The sequence below is a fragment of the Chiloscyllium plagiosum genome, unplaced genomic scaffold (assembly GCF_037043375.1).
Source record: "Chiloscyllium plagiosum isolate Xiang-an unplaced genomic scaffold, Cpla_swu_hap1 HiC_scaffold_41, whole genome shotgun sequence".
Lineage (NCBI taxonomy): Eukaryota > Metazoa > Chordata > Chondrichthyes > Orectolobiformes > Hemiscylliidae > Chiloscyllium > Chiloscyllium plagiosum.
The window spans coordinates 39,993,366-40,009,954 of record NW_028270179.1 but is presented as its reverse complement, the minus strand read 5'-3'; the positions used below and the strand labels follow the sequence as shown (position 1 = coordinate 40,009,954).

The window sequence follows — 16,589 nt, the reverse complement described above, 5'->3', positions numbered from 1 at the left end:
ACGAGAGGGCGTGGCTTTAAATTAAGGGGGCGGGGGGGTAGGTATAGGACAGATGTTAGGGGTAGGTTCTTTACCCAGCGAGTCGTGAGTTCATGGAATGCCCTGCCAGTAGCAGTGGTGGACTCTCCCTCTTTATGGGCATTTAAGCGGGCATTGGATAGGCATATGGAGGATAGTGGGCTAGTGTAGGTTAGGTGGGCTTGGATCGGCGCAACATCGAGGGCCGAAGGGCCTGTACTGCGCTGTATTCTTCTATGTAAACCTTTCGGATTATAAACTGGTGTCATGTGACTTCTGACTTTAAACAGCCCAGTACAGCCTCTGTCCTCAGAAACACAGCCGTCAGTGTCTCAGTGCAATATTTACTTTTCAGCATCAGTCAACAGATAAAGGCACATTTCGGCATGTGACCCCACACTGTGAGGGGAAATATCACCTCCGACACGCTCAGGCTCCGGAGAGGGAACAGAGAAAGAGGTTTGGAATTTGAGAACAGCGACTCTTCTGCTGCAGAGAGAAAACAGGGGAAGTAAGCGTTGAAACACCAAAATCAATTGTGCCATGTCCTCCAATGGATGTACAACGTGCTCCTCGCTGCTGTGGCTGGTAAGTAACTTCGCTGGTGTGTTACAGACCCGTGCCCGTGTCTGACTCTGCCGAGCTCTGCTCTGTGGAGGGGCTTGCTGTGTAACCCGAATTTGAGGCAGCCCAGCACCCCTGCCTTTCTCATGACTGAGCAGGATCCAGACAATCTCACCTCTAAGTGCAAATGGCCAGGCGAGTGTGTTCAGTTATGAAGCAGTTAGATGGAGGAGCAGGAGGCAGCCAATTCATTGAAACCCCTCTCCCTTTTCATGAGACCGCGGTTGATTCCATTCGTTCTCAACCCCACCTTCCTTCATTGTCCCTGATTTCTCCTCCTGATTAAAGATCTCTTTCCCTTTCTCAACTTTGCCAACACTAAAATGACCCAGTCGCAACACCCCTCGCTGGTAAAGAATTGCACAGATTCAATCCCCTCGGACAGAAGGAATTCCTCCTCATCTCTGTCTTCAAAGGGCGACCCGTTTTTCCGAGATGTTTCTTGATGGCCCTCCCGGTTCCCGGAGCATTGCCTGTGTTTCTGGGTGAGCAATGTGATGATGATATCGACAAAACATGCCCTCCCTCATCTATGAAACATTGTTTCCCACTCTCTAACCTCACTCGGAGAGCAGAGTGAGACAGCTGCCTGGAGACAATCCACACTGTCACTTCGCTCAGGGACCCTCCCATTCCTAGCTAGATTGGTCAGTTTTGAACTATTTTGTGGTGGATAATGTAAGAGAGAGAGAGAGAGAGAGAGACAGGAGTGAACTGGGGCTGTTATAGTCACACAGTTTTGATTGACTTCATATCTCAAAAGGAGAAAGTGAGGTCTGCAGATGCTGGAGATCAAAGTTGAAACTTTATTGCTGGAACAGCACAGCAGGTCAGGCAGCATCCAGGGAACAGGAGATTCGACGTTTCGGGCACAGGCCCTTCTTCAGGATTCCTGAAGAAGGGCCTGTGCCCGAAACGTCGAATCTCCTGTTCCCTGGATGCTGCCTGACCTGCTGTGCTGTTCCAGCAATAAAGTTCCAACCTTCATATCTCAAAAGACCCTGGTTGTGTAACCAAAGGGGGTCTGCTTTCCCCTTTATGTGGAGCTTCCCTGTCAGTGAACATAGAACGCAGAACACAGAGCATTACATCGCAGTACAGACCATTCGGCGCCATCCCATGGAACAAATCTGAAGTACATCTGTCCTACAATATTCCATTTTCAATGACCACTTAAATGCCCTTAAAGTTGGTGAGTCTAAACTGTGGCAGGCAGTGTGTGTTCCACGCCCCAAATCCTCTCTGAGTAGAGAAACTACCTCTGCAATCTGTCCTATATCCACGACCCCTCAATTTAAAGCGACGTCCCCTCGGGTTTGCCATCACCATCTGAGGAGAAATATTTTCACTGTCCACACTCTCTAACTCTCGGATTGTCTTATATGTCTCAATTTTGTTACCTTTCAACCTTCCTCTCTCTGGCGAAAACAGGCTCAAGCCCCTCGGCCTTTCGTCATAAGAGCTTCCCTCCATACCAGGAAAAAATCCTAGCAAATCTCTGAATCCTTTCCAAAGCGTCCACATCCTTCCTGTAATTTGGTGACCAGAACGCCATCTCTGCCATTAGTAGGAATTTGCGTTATGAACGCAGAGTCAGAGGAGTAATGGAATATGAAAACAATTTATCGGAATACCACATGAAGAGACAAATGCTTTCTAAAATACATTTCTTCAATACATTTCTCTTCATTGTTGCCAGCTAATACGAAAATTCGATTTTTTCATGAACTTCTACACTTTGTATTCAGTTGTCGATGTTGCTGGCTTATTGGAAATCTGTGCTCATTATCACTCCGAGCATTTCTTCCTCTTTTGGTCTTCTATTGATGTTTGCTAGGGCCACTCCTGCCTCCAGTGTGTGATCAGGCATGGGAGTGATCGTTCTCATGTCGCAATAAATATACAAAGTCACATTCAAAAGTACCAGTTGCTAACGAGTTAAAAATATCATCTTGTGTCCAGCCTGATCTCTATTGATTCGAACTGTTTCATTTCCACGCAGTTAATCTTGTGACAATAGTGATTCTCGAGAAGGGAAATTGCGGTCTTTCTAAATGCATCACCCGCTACCTGGTGGCCATGGCAGTAACTGACCCATTGGTAACTCTTCTTGATCTAATATTGAGGCACATTCCAATTACTTTTAAAGAATAATTTCGTTTCTTGGAGTCCATTCATGCTGTTCTGCTCTATGCAGCCACTGACTGTTCTGTCTGGTTCACCGTGACTTTCACCTTTGACCGAGTTGAGGCCATTTCTTGCCACAATCTGAAAAGTAAATGTTGTACAGAGGGAACATCAGCTGTGGTTCTGGGAACCAATGAATTTGCTGAGCCGTTTAAAGAGCATTTTCTGCTATTTCGTGCTGACAGAGCAGTATGATCTGGTGAACCAACCCTGGTTTTGTCTGATTAGACTGTATGCTGACAACTCACTGTCCTGGGTAGCAATCGAGTTCGTGTACAGTATTGTCACACCAGGCATCCCATTTCTCCTCATCCTTTTGCTCAATACGTTCACGTTTAGGCACGTTATCGCGACCAGCAGAGCCCGCAGGAGACTCAAGGATCCCAGCAGCGGGGAGAGTCACAGAGACCCAGAGATGGTGAGTCGAAGAAACTCTATTGTATTTCTGCTTATTATCTTGGCAAATTTCATCCTGTTGTCGTCATTATTAATATTCTATTCAATATGCATCCACGTGTTCTGGTTGGGTTATCGGACTGTGTCCCTGTGTTTATGATGGAATTGAGCTTCATACTACAGCTGCTGAGTTGCTGCACTAACACTGGGATTTATGCTGTGATTCAGCCCAGGTTCAGAGAGCAGCTCATGATCTCACTGAGATGGTCCCATGGAGATCGCCGGTAACATCATGAATAGGTTAATAAAATGGAAGGCTAAATATTAGCAGACGTCAACTGTTCTCATAATTCTGAACAATGAACTGATTTCCCTCGAGTCAATGATGTTGACTCACTACAGACAGTTGCTGGGTGGAGTGAACGCATTCAGAGACAGTGAGGCAGAGAGTGAGAGACAGGCAGATAGAGAGATCGAGACAGAAAGTCAGAGGCAGAAACAAAGATAATGGGAGTGTTGAGACAGATTGAGAAGGGGAGAGAACGACGCAAAGTTGCGAGTTAGAGTCACAGAGAAAGAGAAACAGAGAGAGAGAGAGGGACAGAGAGAGAGAGGAAGGGGTTTGTTAAAGGAGATGTCGTGACCGGCGATTGAGAGGAGTGAAAATGGGGAGAAATAGCAGTGGAGGCTAAAAGAGAGATGGATGGAGGCAGAGTGAAGGAGACAATGAGCGACAGTAAGGCACTTATAGCTACAGAGAGAGAGAGAGAAATGGTGACTGTGAGCGAAATACAGGCAGATGGAAATGTTGAGGGAAAGAGAGAATAAGCAGGCACACACAGAGGGAGGGAGAGAGACAGTCAGTCAGACATAGAGATAGACACGGACATTCTTGCTCTCTCCATTCCACAGAATGTTTGTGGGCTTGGTAGAGGATTCAGGTCAGTGATGTGTCATATTTCTGTTTCCTCTTTGATTGATGAATCATTCCCAAACCGGTTGCTTTCTGACAATCTCAATAAATTCCCTTAAAATGGGATCAGTTTCTCAATATTATCAATTGGGTATAAATGAACTCAATAAAATCAACGCAGCCACGTTTCGCGCATGTTGGGAGACGAGTGAGCGTTGATCTGTCTTTTATTTGTAAATACAGACCAGTCCATAATGTAAACCAAACTTTATTCCTCCGACAAAATTTGTACCTCCCGCTGACACAGAAAGGCAGTCAACATCATCAAAGACCCCGGCCCATCCTGATGATGATATCTTCCAACTTCTTACCACAGCAGAAGATACAAATGTTTAAACATACGTTCCAGCAAATTCAACAACAGCTTCTTACCCCGCTGGCCCTAGACTTCTGAATAGACCTCTGAAATCTCAAATTTAATATCGGCCTCGCTCTTTGTGCACTGTCTCTGCGGCTGTATTCCACACTCTGTGCTGCTGCCCTCATGCAATGTTTGAGGTGGAATCGACTTGTGCTGCAATCGAAATAAGTATTTTCACTTTACCTAGATACATGTGGCTATAGTAATAAATCGAAAGGAAAGAGATCAATCTGAGACTGGGAGAGTTGAGAACAAAATCGAGTCAAACAGTCAGGGCCAAGGTAGGACTAATAAATTAAACTGCGTTTATTTCAATGTGGGGTGGGGGGTGGGACGGGGCTTAACAGGGAAGGCAGATGAACTCAGGGCATGGTTTGGAACATGGCACTGGGATATCATAGCACTTACAGAAACAAGGATCAGAGATGGACAGGACTGGCAGTTCAATGCTCCAGGATACAAATGCTACAGGAAGGATAGGAAGGGAGGCAGGAGAGGAGGGGGAGTGGCCTTTTTGACAAGGGATAGCATTACAGCTTTAATGTGGGAGGATATTCCCGGAAATACATCCAGGGAAGTTATGTGGGTGGAACTGAAAAATAAGAAAGAGATGATCACCTTATTAGGATTGTATTATAGACCCCCTAAGAGTCAGAGGGAAATTTAGAAACAAATTTGTAAGGAGATGTCAGCATTCTGTAAGAATAATATGGTGGTTATGGTCGGGGATTTTAACTTTTCAAACAAAGACTGGGACTGCCATAGTGTTAAGTGTTTAGATGGAGAGGAATTTGTTAAGTGCGTGCAAGAAACATTTCTGATTCTGGATGTGGATGTACCTACTAGAGAAGGTGCAAAACGGGACCTACTATTGAGGAATAAGGCAGGGCAGTGACTGAAGTGTCAGTGGGGGAGCACCTTGGGGGCCAGTGACCATAATTCTATTAGTTTTAAAATAGTGTTGGAAAAGGATAGACTAGATCTAAAAGTTGAAGTTCTAAATTGGAGAAAGGACAATTTCGACGGTATTAGGCAAGAACTTTCAAAAGTTGATTGGGGGCAAATGGTCGCAGGTAAAGGGATGACTGGGAAATGGGAAGCCTTCAGAAACGAGATAACGAGAACCCAGAGAAAGTGTATTCCTGTTAGTGTGAAAGGAAAGGCTGGTAGGGAAAGGGAATGATGGATGACTAAAGAAATTGAGGCTTTGTTGAAGAAAAAGAAGGAAGCATATGTCAGGTATAGACAGGATAGATCGAGTTAATCCTTGGATGAGGATAAAGGCAGTCGGAATATACTTAAGAGGGAAATCGCGAGGGCAAAAAGGGGACATGAGGTAGCTTTGGCAAATACAATTAAGGACAATCCAAATGGTTTTTACAAATGCATTAAGGACAAATGGATATCTAGGGAGACAATAGGCCCTGTGGAATATCAGCATGGCGACCTTTGTGTGGAGCCGCAGAAAATGAGGGAGATATTAAACGAGTACTCTGCTTCTGTATGTACTGTGGAAAAGGACACGAAAGATATAGAATGTAGGGAAATAGATGGCGACATCTTGAAAAATGTCCATATTACAGAGGAGGAAGTGTTGGATGTCTTGGAATGCATGAAGGTGGAAAACCCCCCAGGACCTATAACTCTGTGGGAAGCTGGGGAAGTGATTGCTGGGCTTCTTGCTGAGATGCTTGTATCATCGCTAGTCACAGGTAAGGTGCCGGATGACTTGAGGTTGGCTAACGCGGTGCCTCTGTTTAAGAAGGGTGATAAGGGCAAGCCCGGAAACTGTAGACGAGTGAAATTGACGTCGGTGGTGGGAAAGTTGTTGGAGGGAATCCAGAGGGACAGGATGTACATGTATTTGGAAAGGCAGAGACTGATTAGGGATAGTCAACATGTCTTTGTGCGTGGGAAATCGTAATTCACAAACTTGATTGAATTTTTTGAAGAAGTAGCAAAGAGGATTGATGAGGTCAGAGCTGTAGCTGTGATCTATATGGACTTCAGTAAGGGAGACCGGTGAGCAAGGTAAGATCTCACAGAATACAGGGAGAACTGGCCATTTAGATACAGAACTGGCTCAAAGGTAGAAGACAGAGGGTGGTGATGAAGGGTTGTTTGTTCTGACTGGAGTCCAGTTATCAGTGGAGTGCCACAAGGATCAGTGCTGGGGTCCACTACCTTTTGTCATTTATGTAAATAATTTGGATGTGAGCATAAGTGGTATAGTTAATAAGTTTGCAGACGACACCAAAATTGGAGATGTAGTGGACAGCACAGATGGTTATCTCAGATTAAAAGAGGATCTTGATCAGATGGGCCAATGGGCTAAGAGGTGGTAGATGGAGTTTAATTCTGATAAATGTGAGGTGCTACATATTGAGAAAGCAAATCTTAGCAGGACTTATACACTTAATGGGAAGGTCCGAGGGAGTGTTGCTGAACAAAGACACCTTGAGGTGCAGGTTCATAGCTCCTTGAAAGTGAAGTCGTAGATAGATAGGACAGTGAAGAAGGTGTTTGGTATGCTTTCCTTTATCGGTCAGAGTATTGAGTACAGCAGTTGGGAGGTCATGTTGCGGCTATACAGGACATTGGTTAGACCACTGTTGGAATTTTGTGTGCAATTCTGGTCTCCTCCCTATCGGAAAGATGTTGTGAAACTTGAAACGGTTCAGAAAAGATTTACAAGGATGTTGCCAGGGTTGGAGGATTTGAGCGATAGGGAGACGCTTAACAGGATGGGGCCTTTTTCCCTGGTGCGTCAGAGGCTGAGGGATGACCTTATAGAGGTTTACAAAATTATGAGGGGCATGGACGGGAAAAATAGACAAAGTATCTTCATTAGGGTGGGGGAGTCCAGAACTGGAGGGCATAGGTTTATGGTGAGATGGTAAAGGTATAAAAGAGACCTATGGCACAACTTTATCACACAGAGGGTGGTGCGTATGTGGAATAGGCTGCCAGAGGAAGTGGTGCAGTCTGGTACAATTACAACATTTAAGAGGCATCTGGATGGGTATATGAATAGGAAGGGTTTGGAGGGATATGGGCTGGTTTCTGGCAGGTGGGACTAGAATAGGTTGTGATATGTGGTCTGCATGGATGGATTGGACAGAATGGTCCGTTTCCATGCTGTACATCTCGATGACTCTAAATCAAAATCAAATGCATGTTGGTTTGTGTGACGACACGGGGAAATCCTACTGTTTAATTTAAAGCCAGCAACACAGGGTGGATTTATCCCTTACAGTAATCTGCAAAACTTCGAGTGGCCAAGAACTATTTAAAGTAAAAATCAACAACTTTATTTCTTATAGTAAAACTGAGAATAATTTTCTCACAACTAAATACAAGTCCTGACTAACATATCTTTTACCTTACCTTCTATAATACTAGTCTGATGAAACTCCCAACTCAGATTTACAAAACAGCACTTCCCATCTCGAAACCTGGCAGATTTTTTTAATTTGGATATTCCTATGTCTTTTTTCTTGGGGATTTCTACATCACAGGTTACTGATCAAAAAGGTGCGTTATCAAGAGCTTTTTTCAGGCAGTCTGTTTACCCGCTGGGGTTTGGAAGTTCTCCTCCCAACTGTTCAATTTCTCCCTGGTCTTATAATCCCAAAGCATCAGATTATGTCATTGGTTGTTGAGATTGGAGCGAGGTTTGAGATTATCAATATACTCAATTCAAACTTGATTGGAATTTGGTGTTTCTGGGATATAATTTAAACCGACTGGCCTAATTTGATACTGTTTTTTTGACGTTTCCAGGCAACCAGCTACTCCAGCAGCTGAAGCACATGTTACATCGTGTCTTATTGAGAACACTTGGTGCTGTGACTGCTCGCTTTAAACTCTCTTCAAAACTATAGTTCACCCACATCTTCAGAACAACCTCCCCCCGACAAAAGATAAAAGTGAATGAAATGATGGCTTCATTTTTTTCTCTACATTTTAAGCACATTATGATGACATAGATAACCTTAATATGTGTTCACCTTAACATCTTCCCATGTACCTGTATATATAACATGGAATAAAGATAAATCTCATCTCAACTCTATCATTTAAATCTTAATAACGCATCTGTGATTACATTCATCTGACCCGCAGCATGCACAATTTTAAAATTAAATGTCTGTAACATAAGACTCGAATGAAATACTCTCATGTTCTTATCTTGAAAACTTTCTAAGAATGTAAGCGGATTTCGTTCATTGTACACACCTGTCTCCGACCTATTGTTCTTGGAAAAGTAACCAACTGGCAGTTCCATCCCACCCTCACCTTCCTGTCGGAGTCCAGCTCCAACTCCAATGGTACGAGCATTGATGGCGACTTTCAACAGGTTTGAAACGTTTGGTGTAGCTAAAACTGGTTTGGTGGCTAATATTAATTTCAAATGGTCGAATGCTTCCTGGCATGGTACTGTCCACGGAAATTCGGCGCTCTTCTTCAGAAGATCGGTTCACAGTGCCACTACGCCGCCGAAGTTTGGAACAAATTTCCAGTCGAATTAATTGAGTCCTAAGAAACGGAGCACCTCTTTCTTTGAGGTTGGTCATGGAAATTCCTCAATAGCTTTCATCTTTGGGTTCCGTGGGCTCAACCTTCCATGACCGATGCTGTGCCCCAAGAACGCCACTCGGCTTTCACAAAATTCAATTTATTTAAGTTTACAACCAGTTCTGCTTTATGTCGTTGTCCAAAGAGCTCGGCCAACTTTACCGTGTGATCCTTCCAGGACTTTCTAAAGATCACTACAGAGTCCAAATAGACGGCACAGTTTTTTTTTTAACCCCCACCTCAACTCTGTTCATGAGTCTTTGGAATGTGGCGGGTGCGCCCTACATTCCAAAGGGCATCACTTTGAACTGATGTAGCCCATTTGGGGTTACAAACACAGAAATGTGTTTTGTTGTCTCTGATAAAGGCACCTGCCAGGAACCATGCATTAAGTCCAACTTGGTGACGTATTTGGATTGTCCAACTTCCTCGATGCAGTCCTCCAATCTAGGAACTGGATATCAGTCCGATTTTGTAAAAGCATTCACCTTCCGATAATCCACGCAGAATCATTGAGTCCCATCCAGTTTGGGAACTAAGACAATCAGCGAACCCAATTTGCTCTGGCTTGGTTCAATGATGTACTCATCGAACATGGCCTCCACTTCCTTCTGGCTTTGAAAGGAATAAGCTGATGTGGGTGTTGTTTTATCAGAGCAGTATTTCGTACGTCTACTTCATGTACAAAAGCATTAGTATTTCTCATCTGATTCTTTTTTATGTACTTGTACTGCAGTAACAAATCTTTCAGCTGTGTTATATGCTCCTGAGACAGATGGCTTACTAACCTCTCCCACTCCTGAAGATCTTCTTCATTTTAAAATCTATTTTGAGTCACCTCAAAATCCACATCATCTGGATTTGATTGCTCACACTGTGGGGCATTAAAGATTACATTACAGTGTGGAAACAGGCCCTTCGGCCCAACAAGTCCACACTGTCCCGCCGAAGCGCAACCCACCCATACCCCTACATTTACCCCTTACCTAACACTACGGGCAATTTAGCATGGCCGATTCACCTGACCTGCACATCTTTGGACTGTGGGAGGAAACCGGAGCACCCGGAGGAAACCCACGCAGACACGGGGGAGAATGTGCAAACTCCACACAGTCAGTCGCCTGAGGTGGGAATTGAACCCGGGTCTCTGGCGCTGTGAGGCAGCAGTGCTAACCACTGTGCCACCGTGCCGCCCACTAATGCCTGCTAACTAACGCCTGCTTCTACAATTCTTTCTCGCGAGGAGAGTGCGGTTTCAACCTGTTGACACGACGCACTCAATACCTTTTTTTTTCTATCTGGCATCTTTACTAGATAGTTTATGTAACACACCTTTCTTCTCAGTTTGAAGGGGACCACTAAACCTGACTTTGAAGAAATCTCCTTTCACTGGTAACAGTATGAATACGTTCTCCTCTGAGGAAGACTTCTGAGTCTCAGAGCTTTTTTTTTAAGTGCCACCTACTTCATTCTATACTGTGCCCTCTTTCGGTTCTGACGTGCTAACTCACCTACTCGGTATAATATCGTCATCACTTCCAATGCATAATCGACGTGTAAGATCTTCGACATTGGTCCTGTCCATTTTTATTAAATTAAATGTAAAGGGCCCCTCACTTCATGACCGAATGTTCACCCAAAGGGAATGGACTGAGTAGATTCATTTGTGGCATCTCTCATAGCAAACAAAACGGAATGGGATACCTTCATCCCAATAATTCGGGCAATCATGACAATACGCTCTCTACATGGTGGTCAAGGTATGATGCTACCTTTCAAAGCTCCCTGGAATTCAGGATTATAAGCACAGGATTGAAAGTGCTGTATCCCTAAGCTATCCATAATCTCCTTAGAGAGCCTCGCAGCGAAATCTGACCCTTGGTCCAACTGAATCTCTCTGAGTAGCCCATACCATGTGAAGAAATCTACTAATTCCTCTACTACCTTTTTTTTGCCTTGATACTCTGTAATGGATTTGCCCCTGGAAATCTGGTAGACACATCCATTATGGTTAACGTGCACTGGTTCCCACTTTTAGTCCTCGGGCGGGGACCCACAGAATCAATTATAACCCGTGCGAAATGCAGGAATTGTCAACAGAGGGGCTGGCTTTATTACCACCTGTGGCTTACCAACCATTTGGCATGTATGCCACCGATGGCAAAAGGTTTTTCACATCCTTGTGCAGTCCAGGCCAATAAAAATGTTCTTGTACTTTAGCCTGAGTCTTTCGTACCATTAGGTGACCTCCTGCAGGTAGTTCACGTGATACCCGTGACACTTCCTCTCTGTATGCTGCTGGCAAACCAATCTGGTGCACTTTGGCCCATTTCTCCCCTGCCGTGGTCTCCATTTCTGCCTTAGGATTCTTTCTTTCAACTAATAACCCTCCGGAATATTCTCTGACTCCTTTTCAGAGTACGCACCGACATATATATCTTTTATTGGCTTGTCTTGTTGTTGCAAGTCCCTGAGCCTTTCTGAACTAAATCCGTCTGTCTGACCCACTGCCTGTTCATGTCTTTCCTGCAACATTACATCAAACAGCGTGTCCGCTAACTGAACCTCCACTCCTTCAGCTTTCTCTTTACTTTTCACTTCGTGCTGCGACCTATGATGGTGGGATAAAAGCAAATTATTACAAATGCTGGAATCTGAAACCAAAAGAGAAAATGCTGGAAAATCTCAGCAGGTCCGACAGTACCTGTAAGGAGAGAACAGAGCTAACGATTCGAGTCTAAAAGCTTTGACAAAGGGTCAGTTAGACTCGAGACGTCAGCTCTTTTCTCTCCTTACAGATGCTGCCAGGCCTGCTGAGAGTTTCCAGCATTTTTTCTTTTGTTTTTGATGGTGGGATCCGGTTATCACACAGTCTGGTTAAATACTGTCGAATCTGTTTTGACACCTCAGTGTCTTCCTTGGGCTTCTCCATAGCAAAGGGTGTCCCTCCCACCTTGGATCCTGCCAAATCACTCCCAAGAACAAACTGAATTCCTGGAATTGACACTCTGCCAATCACTCCCACTGTTACTTCCCCAGATTTAAGTTAGCAATCCAACCTGAAACTTACATAAGGGAACGCTAAATGTCTGTCCATCTATCCCACACATTAGCACACTTTCGGGTCACAGACCAGAAAGAGGGCATATTCGGCCATTCCTTATTATCAGCGTCTGTTTAGATCTTGTATCTCTCAAAAATTTAACATCTTGTCCTTCTCCCCCTATTCTTTCTGAGTACACTTTACCCACAGGGGCGAATTATTTGCAAAGATCAGGTACTAACTCCATACCCAGCCCCTGCCTAGGCTGTGCACTCTCCTATAGCTCCTCAGCTCTTCCTGGGGTCTCCTTCACTACCTTCACGAATGCAACTGGCTTAGCCTCTTTTGCCACATCTTTTCCCACAGTGTCTTTCTTTAACGACCAGCACTGTGTCCCTCTTTACCGCCGTGGAAACACCTGAGGCCTTTCACCTCCTTTCCAACCTCTTGGGCTTATTTTTTTAACCTATGGTAAACACTTTCCAGTGCTCCCTACACTTGGTTTAGTTAATGTAGGATCTCCCCATTCTCCCTACTTCCTTCTCTCACAGGGCGAGAGAAGCTTGTCATGCACCAACATGCATTAATCTGCTAACTCTGCTGTCCTCTCACTTCCTGAACTTTCTGTTCCGCCACTTGAATTCTTACCACCTCTGGAAGCGAGTGTTTAAACTCCTCCAGTGGAGTAATCTCTCTAGATCCTCAAAGCACGCCTTCAACGCCTTTATTGGTCAACGCCTTCTTCACTATTCTATCCACCTGTGACTCCACTTTCAAGGAGTTATGAACCTGCACTCCAAGGTCTCTTTGTTCAGCAACACTCCCTAGGACCTTACCATTAAGAGTATAAGTCCTGCTAAGATTTGCTTTCCCAAAATGCAGCACCTCGCATTTATCTGAATTAAACTCTATCTGCTCTTTGCAGCCCACCGGCCCATCTGATCAAGATGCCATTGTAATCTGAGGTAACCTTCTTCGCTGTCTACTGCACATCCAATTTTAGTGTCATCAGCAAAATTACTAACTATATGTCTTATGCTCACATCCAAATAATTTATATAAATAATGCAATGTAATGGACCCAGCACCGATCCTTGTGGCACTCCACTGGTCACAGGCCTCCAGTCTGAAAAACAACCCTCCACCACCACCCTCTGTCTTCTACCTTTGAACCAGTTCTATATCCAAATGGCGAATCTTCCCTGTATTCCGTGAGATCTAACCTTGCTCACCAGTCTCCCATGAGGAACCTCGTCGAACGCCTTACTGAAGTCCTAATAGATCACATCTACCGCTCTGCCTTTTTAGTCCTCTTTGTTACCTCATCAAAAAACTCAATCTAGTTTGTGAGACATGATTTCCCACGCACAAAGCCATGTTGACTATCCCTAATCAGTCCCTGCCTTTCCAAGTACATGTACATCCTATCCCTCAGGATTCCCTCCAACAACATGCCCACCACCGACGTCGGGCTCACTGGCCTCTAGTTCCCTGGCTTGACATTACCACCTTTCGTAAACAGTGGTACCACGTTAGCCAACCTCCAGTCTTCTGGCATCTCACCTGTGACCATTGATAATACAAATATCTCAGCAAGAGGCACGGCAATCACTTCCCTAGCTTCCCGCAGAGTTCTAGGGTACACCTGATCAGGTCCTGGGCATTTATTCACTTTGATGTGTTACAAGACATCCAGGACTACCTCCTCTATGATATGAGGTAATGCGCAGGAGGTTGGGGAGGGTGTGAGGAAAAGCTTTTTCACCCAGACAGTGATGGGAATCTGGAACTCGTTGCCTGTAAGGTTGGCATAAATGCAGAAATGCTCCTCATACTGAAGGAGTAGCTATAAACTTGCGATACAAAGGCAGACAAGGCTACAGGTCAAGTTATTGGAAAATGGGATTGCAGTTGTTGTTGTTTCCTAACAGGAACTCTCACCATGGCCTGGAGTGCATTTCGCTTCCTGCAGATCTCTGCGCCTAACCACACCTGCAATCGTTCCACTCTGTTCAAATCCTTCCAGTAGAATTGTGATTGGAACTCTCCTCTAGCGAGTGTGCAACAAGACTTTTAAATCCATTTGCTCCTTCATCCATGACAATCAATCGTGTTACCAACACTTAACCCTTCACGATCACTATCCTGGTGTTTACCCTTGAAAGAGAATTTAACAATCGCCCCCTTGAAGTTTAATGATGCTACTATCACTGACTCCACTTTCAACATCCTGGGGCTCCTCCAGAAATAGAATGCTACCATCATTCAATGAGTTTCAATCGTTTCTACATCACTAAGTTGCTAATTTTCAAAACTTTGGGGGTTACCATTGAGAAATAGTTCCCTTGACGATTAATGGGCTCACCATCACTGAATCCCACCCAATACCCTTCCCTCAATCAAAAACCTGGGGGTTAGCGTTGAGAGAGAATTTAACCATCGCCCAATGAAGCTCAATGGTGTTACCCTCACTGAATTGCCCCGTCCACGTGATCAACATCCTGGGGGGGGGGGGGGGGGGGGGGTTACCAGTAAGTGAGAATCGATCCAACACCATCTCGATGCTCAATGGTGTCACCACAACTGAGTTCCGCAGCCCCTCAAACTTTCATCATCTTGAGAGAGAGAGAATCTAACCAGCACCATCTTGACATTCACGGCTGTTACCACCACTGAATACCCTCATGATCAACATCTTGGAGGATACCACTGAGGGAGAATCTAAACATCATTCCCGGCGTTCAATGTTTTTACCATCACTGAAACACCTCACTGCAGAACTCCTGGTGATAATTATTGAGAGAGAAGCTAACCATCAGCTCCTTGACGGTTAATAGTATTACCATTACTGAATGCCCCAAACAGGCAAATCCCAGAGGTTACCATAGACGACTCCTCAGGGATTGTGGCTGAAAATGTGTTGCTGGAAAAGCGCAGCAGGTCAGGCAGCATCCAAGGAACAGGAGAATCGACGTTTCGGGCATAAGCCCCTCTTCAGGAAGCCCTCCTCAGGGATGGTCCCAGTTTTCATCCAAATGCGGCATGGCATGGACAATATCTGTGCTTCGGCTGACAAGACGCAAGTGACGCTTGAGCCACACAAGTGCCAGGTGATGACCAAGTGATGCCTCCAGTGTGGAGGAGTTAAGATGTCCTTCATCCCGACTGCAGAATGGGATGAACAATGTTATTCAGGGGGCAGACGAGGGTCTAGAAGTGTCAATAGCTCACCTTGTCTGATAAGTGATTGTGTACTCACGATGGTGTGAAGCGTCAGGTGTAGTTTGGGTGGCTAAGAGTGCGTTACGATCCATGAACAGCGTTTGCAAATACTGGGGTCGCTTTCACTGGAGCGTCGGAGGCTGAGGGGCAACCTTTGTAGAAATGTACCGCACTGTGAGAACCAGAAAGTGGACAGTTCGAGTCTTTTCCCCCAAGCTTGAAACATCAAATACAGCTTGAAGTCGGGAGATGGAATTTTAAAAGGAGATATAGGAGACAAGTTATTTTTGCTTAAGCAGTGAGTGGGAGATCCCTGCAATTTCATGCCAGGGATGATGTTAGTAAAAAAGATGGCCGTGATGATTTCTGATCCCACTGTTGAACTATAAATTCCAGAACTTTACGAATACTCAAATCTCAACATTGGTTTGTAGGTTTGACAAGAGACGTAGCAATTTATTGGCAACACAATGACATTAGTCGCGCAGAGTGCGCAACAAAGGAAGGTATTTTGTGTCTATCCCTTAAACCGAATATCCTTTGCTTTTCAGCCCCTTTCACAGAAAAATACAGACGGAAAAAGCAAATGCATTCCATGTGGTTCTGTTTTATTATTGTCACATGTACCTAGGTGAAGTGGAAAAAGGTTGAGTGTGGTGCTGGAAACACACAACAGACGAGGCAGCATCCGAGGGGCAGGAGAATTGACATTTCTGGCAGAAGCGCTTAATCAAGATTGAAGCTTTTGTGCTGGATTCTGAGAGATAAATGGAAGGGGGTTGGGACTGGGGGCGTAGTCGCTGAGAATGCGATAGGTAGATGAAGGTGGGGGTGAAAGTGATCGGTCAGAGACGCGGGTGCCGAGTGGAATATATCTGAAAGATGAATGCTAGATCAAGACAGCAGTTTGGAAGTTTGGGACTTGGATGGGCGTGGGAGGGGAAATGAGGAAACTGGTCATATCCACATCCGACAAAAATGTACGTGTCCCTCTACAAATGTCATCTACTGTATTTTTGGAGCAGATGCGGGGTCCTCTACATTGGGGAGAGAGGATGCCAACTTGTGGAACATTTCAGAGAAAGTCATTGGGACACCCGCACCAACAAATTCCACCATGCTGTGGCCAAACATTTTAACCCCCCCACCAGCCACCAAGGACATGCAGGTCCTGCACCTCCCCTATC

General features: G+C 44.9%; 1 long non-coding RNA gene across 1 annotated transcript; it reads left to right on the top strand.

Moving 5' to 3' along the window:
• The first annotated feature begins 495 nt into the window (after nt 1-495).
• Nucleotides 496-8,448, top strand: LOC148138246 (uncharacterized). Its single transcript, XR_015754036.1, has 3 exons — nt 496-606; nt 3,169-3,247; nt 8,343-8,448. It is a non-coding gene; the product is annotated as an uncharacterized LOC148138246 (long non-coding RNA).
• The last annotated feature ends 8,141 nt before the right edge of the window (nt 8,449-16,589 follow it).